The following is a 12,936-nucleotide window of genomic DNA, read 5'->3' as shown; positions in this document are numbered from 1 at the left end:
AACCATACAAAACATTTTCAGTTTTGCCCTAGGTTTATAGCAAGCAGAACAAATGAAACACAGTTGCAAGAAGAATGAATAGGTTCAAATTATTTGGAGGCAGGAGCAAAAGATTTTGTGAAATACAAAGCTTTGCCAACACAGATGGTCTGGCTTGATCATGGCAGAGACTGGATCTTTGGACAGCCTCTGCAGTAAGGGAGCTTTCCAGTATGTGCAAAGGATTGCATATAACTTTGTCTCTTGAAAGATTTGAAATAACATATACAGCTTCCTACACAACCTTGAAAACAGAGGTACCTTTTAAAATTATTCATTTCTACTGTTGTTGCTTAACCCATTTTGTAATTCTTGCATAGAGACAATTACTCTACTCAGCAACTGTTTATATGTCTTTGGGAGTTGTTGGAGGGGAAAGAAAATTAAGAAAGGAACATAAGAATTGGTCAGATACCGAAACTTGTTTAAGAATAGGGCAAATCAGTGGTGAAATCCAAATTTTGTTACTATCGGTTCTGTGGGTGTGGCTTGGTGGGTGTGGCAGGGGAAGGATATTACAAAATCTCCATTCCCTCCCCACTCCAGAGGGAAGGATATTGCAAAATCTCCATTGCCACCGCACTCTGGAGCCAGTGGTGGTATTTGCCGGTTCTCCGAACTACTCAAAATTTCTGCTCCAGAACCTGTCAGAACTTGCTGGATTTCATCCCTGGGGCAAATGTATAAAATACTTTATAAATTCGGAAACTTTTTGGTTATTTTTGTGTATTTCATACTTTAAGAATATTTTTTTACAATCCATTAATATTATGCAATCTGGATTAGTTCACAAGCTACTTCTAGTCTAAAACACTTGGCTGGAAATGGTGTTCCTTCACTGATCAAATAGTATCCAAAGTCAGCCAAAATTTTGGAATATGAAATGGTCACAAATTTTACATCACATTCCTGCCAGTAAGTATACAGTAATAAGCCTAAATGAAGGGATCCTTTTTCCTGTTTTGAATTTCAATTTGATGTAGAGAAGAATTTGGGATCAATATAATTTGCTGTTTCTTTCAAATATGTGTTCTCAGTTCCAAAGTTTGCATGAGAGAGAGAGAGAGAGAGAGAGAGAGAGAGAGAGAGAGAGAGAGAGAGAGAGAGAGAGAGAGAATACAGTGCCATAGGAAAGCAGCAAATTCTTACCCAAAAGGGGATTTAACTAAATTGTTCAGCTCTTCTTTTCTTACATTAATGAGAGAGCACCCTCTGGTGGCAGCCTATTTGCTTAATTTGACCTGGGTTATACATAATTCATGACAATAAAGAAGTGCCCCAAATGGTTGCCTTAGATGAATGGTTAACTGTAGCAACAGGGAGAATGGGGAGTCTTATTTCTGATCATTGTTTAATTTTCTTTCATGTTCCTGAAAACTTGTGAAGGAAAAATTTAAAAGTGATTTAATCTGTGGTTATAATTTAAGAACATGAAGAAACAACGTGCATTATTAAAGCCGATGTCTTACTGAGATGGTGAACCTATGCTGGAATTGTGTCACTTCAGAAGGCAGGCAAATGGATTTTTAAAAAATGAAATGCTTCTCCAAAGGTAGACAAAATCAGTATAAAAAATAGCATTTCAAGGTGCAACTCTTTGTCCTGTCATTTCATTTCTATGCGTGAAAGGTTGTTCTTTTTTTTTTTTATGCTTTTGTCTTCTGAAGCACTCAGTCATACGTTTAGAAATGGTACAATCTAGTCTTAGGAATGCAAAAACTGCAAGCTGTAGCCTCTGTGTAGCCTGCTAGAATGCCCTTTGCAACCTTAAAAATCATATCTCTGTTTTATTTTTCAGAGGTTTAAGGCATGAACACCTAACACCTACCAGAATCACAGCTACTTTTAAGTCCTGAGGTAAATAATTTTGATATGTGGTACTTAGTGCTCTAGCAACCTGTTCTGCTGCACCCCTGGTGAGAACAGAAGATGAGCATTACTGGACTATATCTACTCTTGCAGTGTAATGCCCTTCAAACAAAGGAACCTAAATTCTTTGAAGACTGGAGAAAGTGGATCTAAGGCAGCACTTGCTTTATTCAACCTAAAGTAAGATGTCTAGACATTGTAAAATCCATTGGCAGGCAAGACCAAAGTGAAAAATGGGTGGACCAGAAACCATATTTCTTCCAAATCATTCAGTACATCTATACATGTATGACTACACATCCGATTCACAATATTGTGCATCCATACAACCACGCAGATACAGCTGTTTCATCTTTATCCCCCTCTCTTTCTTTCACTTTATCTCTTTCTTGGCTCCTCCCTCCCTCCCTCCCTCCCTCTCTCTCTCTCTCTCTCTCTCTCTCTCTTTCTCTCTTGCTCACTTTTTCGCCTTCCTTTCTTTCTCTCATCTATCATTCCTAGCAACCTTCTGCAAAATATAAAGTGTTCACCTTCTACTACAATAAATCCACTAAAGAAAAAAAACATATCCATACTGATGAAATCTTTTTCTCAAGCGAATGGCCACCCTTGGAGTGTCATTACCCAGGAAGGGTGATGTTAGATAGATGCAAATGCTATCTCAGTTGCATTGGTCACATGCTCAAAATTGCCTTCCTACATAATGTACATAAAAAAACAATAAAACAAATCCCTGTCTACTGGCTTGAAATATAAATGTGTAAGGAGAGTGGAAAGGAAGGCAAATTATTATTTTTCATATTAGCATAATAGACTGATTAACTGAGACTAAAGGTTCAGTATTTGATAAATTAGGATTCTAAATATTAGTATACTAATATACTATTAGTATTAGTATTCTAAGAGCACCCATTAGAATCACATTGCTTTTTTTATCTGCTGTAGTTTCCTAATTTCATAGTGCATAGTAGAAATATGAATTGTGCTGATGGATCTTAAATGCACCATGATACCCAAGAAGGAATTCCAAAGAAATTTATTTTTTGCCCTTTTCTCTCTCTCTCTCTCTCCATAGACTGTATAGTGAAATCAACTCTGGTAAACAATAGGTGACAGATGTTACAACTTCACATCCTAGGTGGAATAGCTGAACTGTTTTCTTTACTAGTTGTGCGTGTCTGTATACCACTTTGTAGTTTAAAGTGACTGAAGTTAATTAAAGATAGCTTAAAACAATTATTTCAAAACTGTCAGAACATAAAAGTGAGGATGGATGGATGGATGGATGGATGGATGGATGGATGGAAGGAAGGAAGGAAGGAAGGAAGGAAGATAATGTATAGATTTCAAATATCTTCTAATATATATCAAAGAAAGATATAAGGAGTGTTTACTATATTATAGATATATCCCAGTGTTCTTTTTGTTTAGTCAATTTTTTTATTTGTCCTCTAAAATTCTCATTAAACTATTGTGAATTCAGCTCAATAAATCTGCAGAATTGTCCAGATTATCTGTTGGAAAGATAATTTTGCTAATCTAAATGTTTTGGTAAATGAACAAGAGGTATTCTGGTATCCCAAACATCTTTGTGACATCTGTTTCTAGAAGACAATTCCCTCTGAGTGTGACAGTCCAGGTCACACATCTTTTGGAATTGATACTATTATATTAACATCTTTCCCCATCTCCATTTTGCAAGTAATTTAAATGCAATTTTGGTGCCAATCAGCAAGTTTCTTCTTCTTAATAGTTCAGTCCCAATTTTAAATAACAATATTTTGCTATTCTGATCAGAGATATTTAAACCTTAGATATCTTAACAGATGGAGAATTGTATGAGAGAAGTTATTGAATGTGAAGTAGTACCAGCTACCTTATTAGGATATAAAATTCTAAGCTTATTGAGAGGTGTAATTGCTACATTGAATTAGGCAAGGTCTTTCTGGGCCAGTGCTCTGTTTCTAATAGCAACTACCATTTTCATTTCCACTTTACAGAGACAGTGGGAATCACATTGGCCAAGGCATATCTGTATCTATTCCCTTAAACTCAGATCTAATCTGCAAATTTTCAAAGGTTTATCTGCAAACCAAAGAATTTTGTCTTAAAATGTACAACAGGAGATCAGGATTCATCCCTCATTCCTAATTTCAGTGAAAACTGAGGTAAAAATATGTAATAACAGTACAAAATTTCCACGAGGATTTCCCCCTATTCTTACAGGAATTACTAGATTCAGATGATAATCTAGTCTAATTAAAATTCATTAAATTACACTGTCATTGCAACTCCATGTTGGAACAGTGCAAATGCCACAGACCTAAGAGAGAAGATGAGAATAAAATTGTGTAGGGAATATTTCCAATGTTTGCCTTCTAGGACTGGAAGTAGAAAATCTAAAGGCTGGTTCTCAAGCAGCAGCCATAATCTAGTAAAAATTTTCGTTTAAAAGATAGCATTAGCTACTTAAATCCCTTTCAGTTGCACTTTTTTTCTTGGAATGTAATTTAGAAGTTTAGAAAAGATATATTATTGTATGCAAACATACACTCCTTCGCCAATCACTTTCTTTCAGCCCTAGGTGGAAGACAAGGTTAAACTGCCAGCACAAGAACTTGACAGGCTGCAAAGAGAGTAGAGGAAAAGAGTTCTGTGAGACAACCAGCACAGGAGGAGTCCCACCCTACTAAACAAGCAACACTGGGATTGCTTCTATTAAATTGGAACAGCAAGCACAAGCTCTCTGATAACCACCAATTAACTCTCATTCCATGTGCCTTGATTCATGAATCTTGCAACTGTGAATTTGGAACCCAGACTGGTTGAGGATTCTACTACAGGCTCTGACCTTGGGATTCTATCTGATTACTCTCCTGCGTGCTGCTTTGATTTGGAACTCTTGTAAGCCAAGCTTGCTGACTTTGGGGAGGGGGGACAATATATCTCTATACTTCAAGTGTGTGTGTTTGCAAGCCTCATTTAGTAAAGAGACAGAGAAAAATCTCTATTTGTGTGTGTGCTTGACCTGGGAGAGAACATCATGAAATATCAGATTGATCGTTGACTCCCAAATATTTATTACGTGAAAATCATTTAATAAATATGCCTTTAGCTAATGGTACACTGAATAATATAGATCAGCAGATATGCAGCTTTAATTGCACAATCAAGGCAAAATCTCCAATTTAAGTTTAATCAGAAACATTTCTACCAACCCTTCAATGGAGAGACTGAAGTGAAGCAGTCAACACCTGACAAAGAAAAAACAATGCTGTTCTGGGTGGACAAGAAGAAAAAAGGAGCTGAAATGAACTAACTTGTAATAACAGCAGAAATAGTAGAGAAAAGGGCAAGGAAGATCAAGAAATGGGTAACACTAGATAATGATGAGCTTTATAGTCTTTGGTTGAAATGTCTGACTGGTCTATACTAACTAATCACCAAGCAGTTTACTCCAAGGAGGTGAAATTGAAGATTGGTTAATATCTGGCCAAACCTACCTGATAATGAAAGATTCAACAAAAGGGGCAACACCAGGCAACTACAAGTCAATTACCTGCTTAGCAACAAAACTTTCAAATTACTAATTAGTGTGATAGTTGATAAAGTCCAACTGCATCTAGTTGAAAACAAATTCTTTCCAACTGTGAATAAAGGAAACTGTCCAAACAGCAATGAACAAAACAAAAACAAAAAAACAGCTACTAATTGACAAGATGATTTTGGAAAACTGTAAGAGAAGGAAGACCGACTTGAACATAGCCTGGATTGATTAAAAGAAGACATTCAATTCCTTGCCACATTGTTGGATAATCAAGTGCCTAGATATAACAGGAGTTAGTGGAAATAGTCCTACATGCAACCAAAATATTGCAATGGAGTTTCTGACAAATGTGCCACTCATAACATCAATAGGGGAAAATAGTGAAAACTATAAGATGCCCTATGGAAATAACATCAAGACTCTTGTCAAACAATGACAAAGAATCATATCTTTCATCCACACAGCAATATTGATAGACTCTACTTACCAAGGAGCATAGTTGGGTATGGAATGTTGCAGGCATATCAGACAGTTTAAGAAGAAGAAAAAAGCATTGGAAGAATATCTGAAGAACAGTGAAAGAGATGCACTGAAGTTATTTCACTATGAAGGGTTATTGAGTAGCAGAGAGATTAAAGTGGCCTACAGAAAAGATGATATCTTTAACACCTTTAGATAACAACATCTGCCTATTCCAGCTCTTTAAGAAAGACTTGATAGATGGATAAACATGCCAAATCCAATCTAAACATCTGGCTGACTATATGATGAACCATAAAACAATAATGATAACAATAGCATTGACCTCTTAAATAGTCCTACTCACACTTGGAAATCAATGCTGATCACATTGGAGAACCTGGTGTAGAGAATTAGAGGAGAAATTGATCCAATTCCTTTATTGACCCCACCCTTTAAAATCCACTGAATATAATAGCAGAGAAGTTTTAATTCATATCACAAATAGCCTCATCAGAAAACATTGTTCCATATGCCACCAAAATGTGAAAGTGGCTAACATTGTGCAAATATTTCCATATATGTTATTAATTTAGCATTAGGTAGTTCCATGCAGTTAATTTACTATTTCAAGTTCAAAAGCTGCAAAATCAGTATATGATAATAGAAGATACGCATATTGGGTCTGCTTTTCCACTATTTATTGTATCTCAAAACACTGTTTTTATAGCTATAAATATAAGCAGGTTCTGAAATGTTTGGCTATTGTCTGCTGCATCTCAGGAAATCTAAAATCCAATAAATTCTCCACTTCAGTTCAATCAATCTTTATTCTCTCTGTGCTCTCGTTTATCAATACAGTCTGCAGATTTGGCATTTCTTTCAGCTTGCCTTTCATTGCTTTACTTCTCCGAGCTTCTCTTGATTATGATTAGACACTAATTAGTTCATCAAGTGTTGCTATATTATGTATGTGTTTTCTTTGTAATGGGCTATCGCAACACTGCACTAAGAAAAAGACGCAGAGCGGAATGCATGTTTGAATGGATGCCAGCTTGCCACTGTGTGAAATAATGCTGGATGATTCAATTCCCATTCAAAACTAAGATTGCTCTTGCCAACAGCAATTTTTGTAAATGCTGATTATTTGGGTATACATGAGTATGTCTTAGATCTGAAGGTAGATGATTTTGGGTAATCTTTTGTAACAGATTTCCCTAATGGGTGACTCACATATAATTTTTCCCTTATTGTGTTTACTATAAATGTTTACCATAATGGCTCAAGCAAAAAGCAAGTAATTTTGGCTCCAAGACACTGCTCAGACATCTGTTGCTGCCCATAACTTATTCCAGCTAAAAGTTTACAAATAATTTAATTAGTTAAGAAGCTGTTTGTGTGCCACTTGAGTATTTTACACACATGCACATTTTCTCAGGCTAAATGCTGACCTGTGCATGTTCAGGTGGGAAATGTGGAGATGTTTACCTCAACTTCTCTGCTTCCTCATCAGTTGGCTAATGTTCTGAAAGTCTCCAGTTACTAGATACTTCTCTCACACAATTATACTAGCACCAGAGATGCTCACATCTTATTTGAATAGCAAGCCAGTTGGTTTTAAGAGGGATTGCTACATACATACTTAGAAGATAATTTTCAGAGAAGAAAAGAAAAATGCCACAGCAAAAATTCTTGAATGAGACCATTTTTAAACAGCCTTAAATTTGTTTATGCTGTTGTGATTCTGGTCTGTAAAAGTTCAAATACAAATAAAAAACAGGTTTTTAAAATGGTCCAATGTAAACTGAAAAATCACATGATGAAGTGACATGCTACAAAATGCCATACTGAAATTGTAGACATTGGGCATCAGAGTGGCCCATTCAGAAATATAAATCATTGTACTTGCAAGCTATTAAAAACAATGAATTAGAGATTCATCCATTCAGGCAGATGGTTTTAACTGTTCAGCACCCAAAGGTTTAGGTTTTTATCTTTGTACATTTGACTTTGTGGTACTGAATTTGGATGCCATCTAATTTGTAACCAAATCTTCATTTTCATCAACATTTATTGCAAGGTATATACAATATGTGATGTCCATGTGGTGTAGTGGCTTATGGTGTTGGATTAGGATTGTAGTAGACCCAACTTCAAGTCCAGCTTCAAATCCAACTTCTGCTATAGAAGCTCATTAGATGACCATAGCCAAATTACTGGCTCTTGGCCCAAAATACTTCAGAGGGTTGTTCTTAGGAAAAAAAATAGGAAACCTGAATACCTGAACAAAAGATGGAATATAAATCTACCAAATAAATAATGGCAGGAATAGCTTAGATCTATTGGAATTGCTAACACAGATGGGAAAAAAATTCATTCAGTTTTCTGGATAAAAAAAATTCAATTTTTTTCCTTTCATCTGAAGTAGAATTGAAAGAATTTGAGAATTGTTTCAATTCTTTAATATTATTTTTAAAATGTGAGAAAAAGAAATATCTGCTAATGTTTGTTGGTTCCTAAAGGCTTCATGTTAGGGGATAATCATTTGGAATATTCATTTTTTAAACCATTAGTAGCCTTTGCTTTTAATCAGGAATACAGTTCTTAAAAAGAGAAGGCAGTCTTTCTCTCCATGGAACCATGTACATTTAAGTATACCTTCTGAGTCTCAATAGCCCCAAGAATACATAATTACATAGAGCTCTCTCTAAGCTTTTTCAACTGACCAGAAGAAGAATGGAGTCACAACTGAAGCAGGTTGGACTTACAGCTATCTTCAGAAGTTAGTGTACATTTACTATGGCAACAAGCCATCTCCAAACTTTTCAAAACTAACTGACCTACAAACTTCAGTTTTAGATAAACTTTGGACTATCACTCCTGTGCTTTTCTCCTAGCCTTCTTTTTCAGTATTCCATTCAAAGAAACAAGTGAATGCTCTCTTTGCCAAATATGGCATCACATTAAGGAACCCAGGCTGCTGATTAGAATGGATGCCAGCATTTATCTCCTGTTGACAGCCCAGACAAAGGGGACATAACTGAAGCTTTTGAAATTGTAAGGAAACCTTTCGGCATTAACAATTTTGACAGCTATCCTTTTCCCTCCATAGGCTACACTTGCCATCGTGATAATTAGATTTTGCTAGCCTATTGTCACTTCCCCTATTTACAGTGTAGTCTTCCTGCCGTATTTGTAGATTTCATCTGGTTAAGTCAAGATAACATTAACTACCTACTTGACAAAATGTCAGCAAACAGTGGCACATACCATTTGCAGGCAGCCTTTCTTTCTTTCATATTTATAGTGGCTTGGATTTTGGCAAGCTGAAATAATAGCATGGCTTTGTTATTTCAAAGACACAGCCTTGCTTCTGGCCTTTTGGGGATCCAGCCTGGGTGAAGCAACCAAATGCAATAACAGAAGGAAGGGAACATGATAACCCAAAGCCAAAGTATTATTTCGAATGTGAAAAATAAAACCACATATATAATATCCAAATCTCAAAGATACCTCATACAACTGACAACTTCAGAACTGTTTCTTAAGCTCAAGTGAGCCTTTCAAACAAGAAGGTGAGCATGTAGCTTGTGAGGAAATAGCTTAATGAATCAAGAAATGTTCTAGAAAAGACTTGTTGAATGACTGCAGAAAGGGAAGTGATTAACAAACGATAAGATCCTCCCATGAAGAATGTAAAATGTAAGTTTATAGACTTGCCTGACATGGGATTCCAATTTAAATTAGCTTAATAGTTATCTTCTCTTCCCAAGAAATGTAATCATGGAAGGAGAGTTCATATAGGATATTTATTGTTGTCACAAAACTTTCTATCTTTGGAATTTTATGAGCTGAAAAAGACCGCTGATATATCAGACCAAAGGCAACAATAGCTCAGTATTTTGTTCCCTAGCAGGCGTGGGAGTCCCTCTGGAAAATTCATAAGTGACAATACACCTTAACACAAATGCTCCCCATCAACTGGTATTCAAAGGCACAATACCTCTAATACAAGATCAGTAGTTATTGATAGCTGAATTTATCTACCCTCTTTTAAAAAGCATGCTTATTATCAAGATTTTTGGCAATGAACTCCATGGTTTAAATGCAGAATATTTGAAATAGTATTATCTGTACTCTATTCTAAATCTCAAATTATGAATGGCCCTTGGATCTACTATTATAGGAGGGGAAAGTATAAAGCTATTTTGAAAGCTACTCAAACTTCGTGCACAATTGCATATACATTCTCACAATTCACTCTCCTCTCCACATAAGCTAAACAGATACTAACATTGTAGCCTTTGCTCACAAAAAAACCTCCTCTAACACTTTAATTTTTTTGGTTGGACCTTTCCTATATCTTAACCAGCTTTAAAATATTTTGATTGTTGTAGGGTGCCCAAAATCACTTCTGGTGGGTTGGGTGGCTGTACAAATTTGATAAAATAAGCAATAAAATCACCTTGAAATACACACTATACTCATCAGAGGCTACAACTCCATGAGATTGTAGTTGATATTACAGTGAAAGGTAGAAAGTGATTGTTCCTAGTCACCTTCTGAGCTGAGACAATCTTTTCTTTCTGTAAAATGAGACAGGGTTGATCAATCCCCATATTCTACAGGGAAAAAGGAATCCCTCAACACTCAAAGAAGGGAATTTTCTGAGCACTGAGCTGCTTACCTGAGCAGTGAGCGGCTGATTGATGATAAGGAGCTCAGTACTTAGAAACACTTTCTCTCTCCAAAGGAAGAGAAGCGTTTCCCTTCATCATTCTGAAAGTGAATGTTTCTTGTCCCGATCACCTGCTGCTGGGAGGCTGGGGGAAAAAAGGGGATCTGACATATTGAATCATTTGTCCACCTAGTCTATATACGCTCTGAAACTATACAGGCAGGATTTTTCCCTAGCCTTACCTGAGATGCTTGGGATTGAATCTATGACAGTCTCTATGCAAAATCTCTGTTCTGCAGAAATAGGGCCTGGGAAAATGAAGATGAGCCCACCCAATGCTTAATTTATAGTACAACAATAAGCCTGAGCAAACAGGCAAAATCCAATTTCAGCTGAAAAAGCCAATCCAATTTGATTCAACAATTCAAACAGGTTAGGAAAATCAATTTTATTTGATTTAGACTTCTGATCTTAGTTACTAGATTGGGCTGATCTGCATACAATTTCTGGATCAATTGGGAAAAAAACAGAAAAACCATGTGGCTAACTGCAAAAATAAAAGTGAATGATATAAGGATTGAAATAAAAAGCATATAATTGAGGTCATAAATGACCAGCTTCTTAGTGAGGAATGGAGCCTGGTCCTTTTGGAATATTCATGGCAGTTCATTTCCTAATAGTTTCTTTCATTCTGTTTCTCTGCCCCCAACCTTTCCCCTCCCCAGTTCCAATAGTTAATCTGTTCATGGCATCATTAATCATCTCACTTCAGAAGTAGGCAATTCTGTGAAAAGTTGAAAATCTCTTCCTGCACTATCTGTGATTGTTAGTTTTTCTGACAGCTCTGAAATATAACCCTCCTGTTGTGAGTAAAGACAAGAAATTTGATTATATTTGGAAATACTGCAATATGTAGTTCATGTTTGCTGCTTGCCATTTCAGTTCACATTTCCTTATTCACCTCTTTCTGAACTGTAGATATTTGCCTTGGGTATTTCTGTTTCCTTGTTTTTTATTCTTGCGACTTTTGTTAACCATTTTGTAAAAAAAGAAGGAATATAATAGTCTTTTGGAAGTTTTGAAATATCACTTATGACTTCTGTTATCATCCAAGTAACAACAGTGTAACCCTAGATATATATCACTGACAAAAATGGAAGAGAAATGCTTCCTTCTCACTGGGCAAAGATACAAATTGTCATCCAATAAAAATTTCCCACTGCTGGAACCAGGAATGAGCGATTCCTCTTCTACCTTGCATCCTGTCAGATGCCTTCAAATATTTTTGGGAATATCCCCTACCCTCCCATGACCTTGGTTTTCTCTTTACCACCCTTCCCCCAAAAACAGAAAACAAAAGTATCTTATTTCTCAGGATATAATCTTTGCCTTCATTTGAAAAACACAAAGTGGAAAATATGGATGACCACCTAATGTCTCACATGATTAACCCAAAGCAACCGAAAACAATTGGTTAACCCAAAGCAATTGGTCCAACTTTTTAAAGTGCCACTAAAGTATGGTAAAATACAGTAATGCAGGTGGCTTTATCTTGTAATGTGCTTGCTGTCATTATGCTCCTTGTTCTGTTGCTAGGGAGTACGAACTCCTCTGTCCATGCTGTGGCCACAGAATCTCAGTTCCATTTCCCCCATTTCTTTATTTAAGGAAACAGGTGATACATATGTGTCCAAAATTTAAACTATATCTACTGCAAATAGTGACAATGGTTGATCCAAAGGCATCAGTGCAAAATTTTACATATGTTTTGCATATGTTTTTACAGTGATTTCCTTTCCCTTAAGGAAAAATAATGTTTGAGCCTTTTGAAAAGGGAAGTGACCTACTAAACCTGAGCTATCTTCCATCACATTACATTTCAGTTACATGTTGTGTTATTTCCAGTATTGCAATCTGTATACTGCAGTTGGGTAAATCCAGGAACGGGAAGGTCTCACTTCACTTTAGCAAAGGTTTGAGCCAGTGGTGAAATCCATTTTTTTTTACTACCATTCTGTGGGTGTGGCTTGGTGGGCATAGTGTGGCTTGGTGGGCATGGCTTGGTGGGAATGGCAGGGGAAGGATACTGCAAAATCTCCATTCCCACCCCACTCTGGGGCCAGCCAGAGGTGGTATTTGCCAGTTCTCTGAACTACTCAAAATTTCCACTACTGGTTCTCCGAACTGCCCAAAATTTCTGCTACCAGTTCTCTAGAACCTGCTGGATTTCACCCCTGGTTTGAGCAAATTCTCCTCTCAACCAAGAAACATTTTGTTAAGTAACATGCCTCAAAAAGTCTCCATGTCTTTCTTCTGCCTTATGATACAGTGACCACACATCCTT

The 12,936-nt window shown here is 36.5% G+C and overlaps 2 long non-coding RNA genes across 4 annotated transcripts in view; one reads left to right on the top strand and one right to left on the bottom strand.

Moving 5' to 3' along the window:
* LOC117662451 (uncharacterized) overlaps window positions 1-12,936 on the bottom strand; it is a 130,366-nt gene that overhangs the window by 21,769 nt on the left and 95,661 nt on the right. The window lies entirely within an intron of this gene.
* The window catches only part of LOC117662454 (uncharacterized), a 168,193-nt gene that overhangs the window by 117,727 nt on the left and 37,530 nt on the right, over window positions 1-12,936 (top strand). Inside the window, exons 1-3 of one of the 3 annotated variants that reach the window (XR_015733246.1) lie at window positions 74-296; window positions 1,838-1,896; window positions 4,487-4,913. This is a non-coding gene — a long non-coding RNA (uncharacterized LOC117662454). Of the gene's footprint in view, window positions 1-73; window positions 297-1,837; window positions 1,897-4,486; window positions 4,914-12,936 lie in introns of those variants that run through there. The other 2 variants (XR_015733245.1, XR_004590410.3) reach the window with 2 other exon arrangements.

Source organism: Pantherophis guttatus, chromosome 3, assembly GCF_059756535.1.
Source record: "Pantherophis guttatus breed Tessera chromosome 3, ASM5975653v1, whole genome shotgun sequence".
In the NCBI taxonomy this organism is placed as follows: Eukaryota; Metazoa; Chordata; class Lepidosauria; order Squamata; family Colubridae; genus Pantherophis; species Pantherophis guttatus.
Note: the sequence above shows the minus strand (reverse complement) of the source record. Positions and strands in the feature narration are given on the sequence as shown.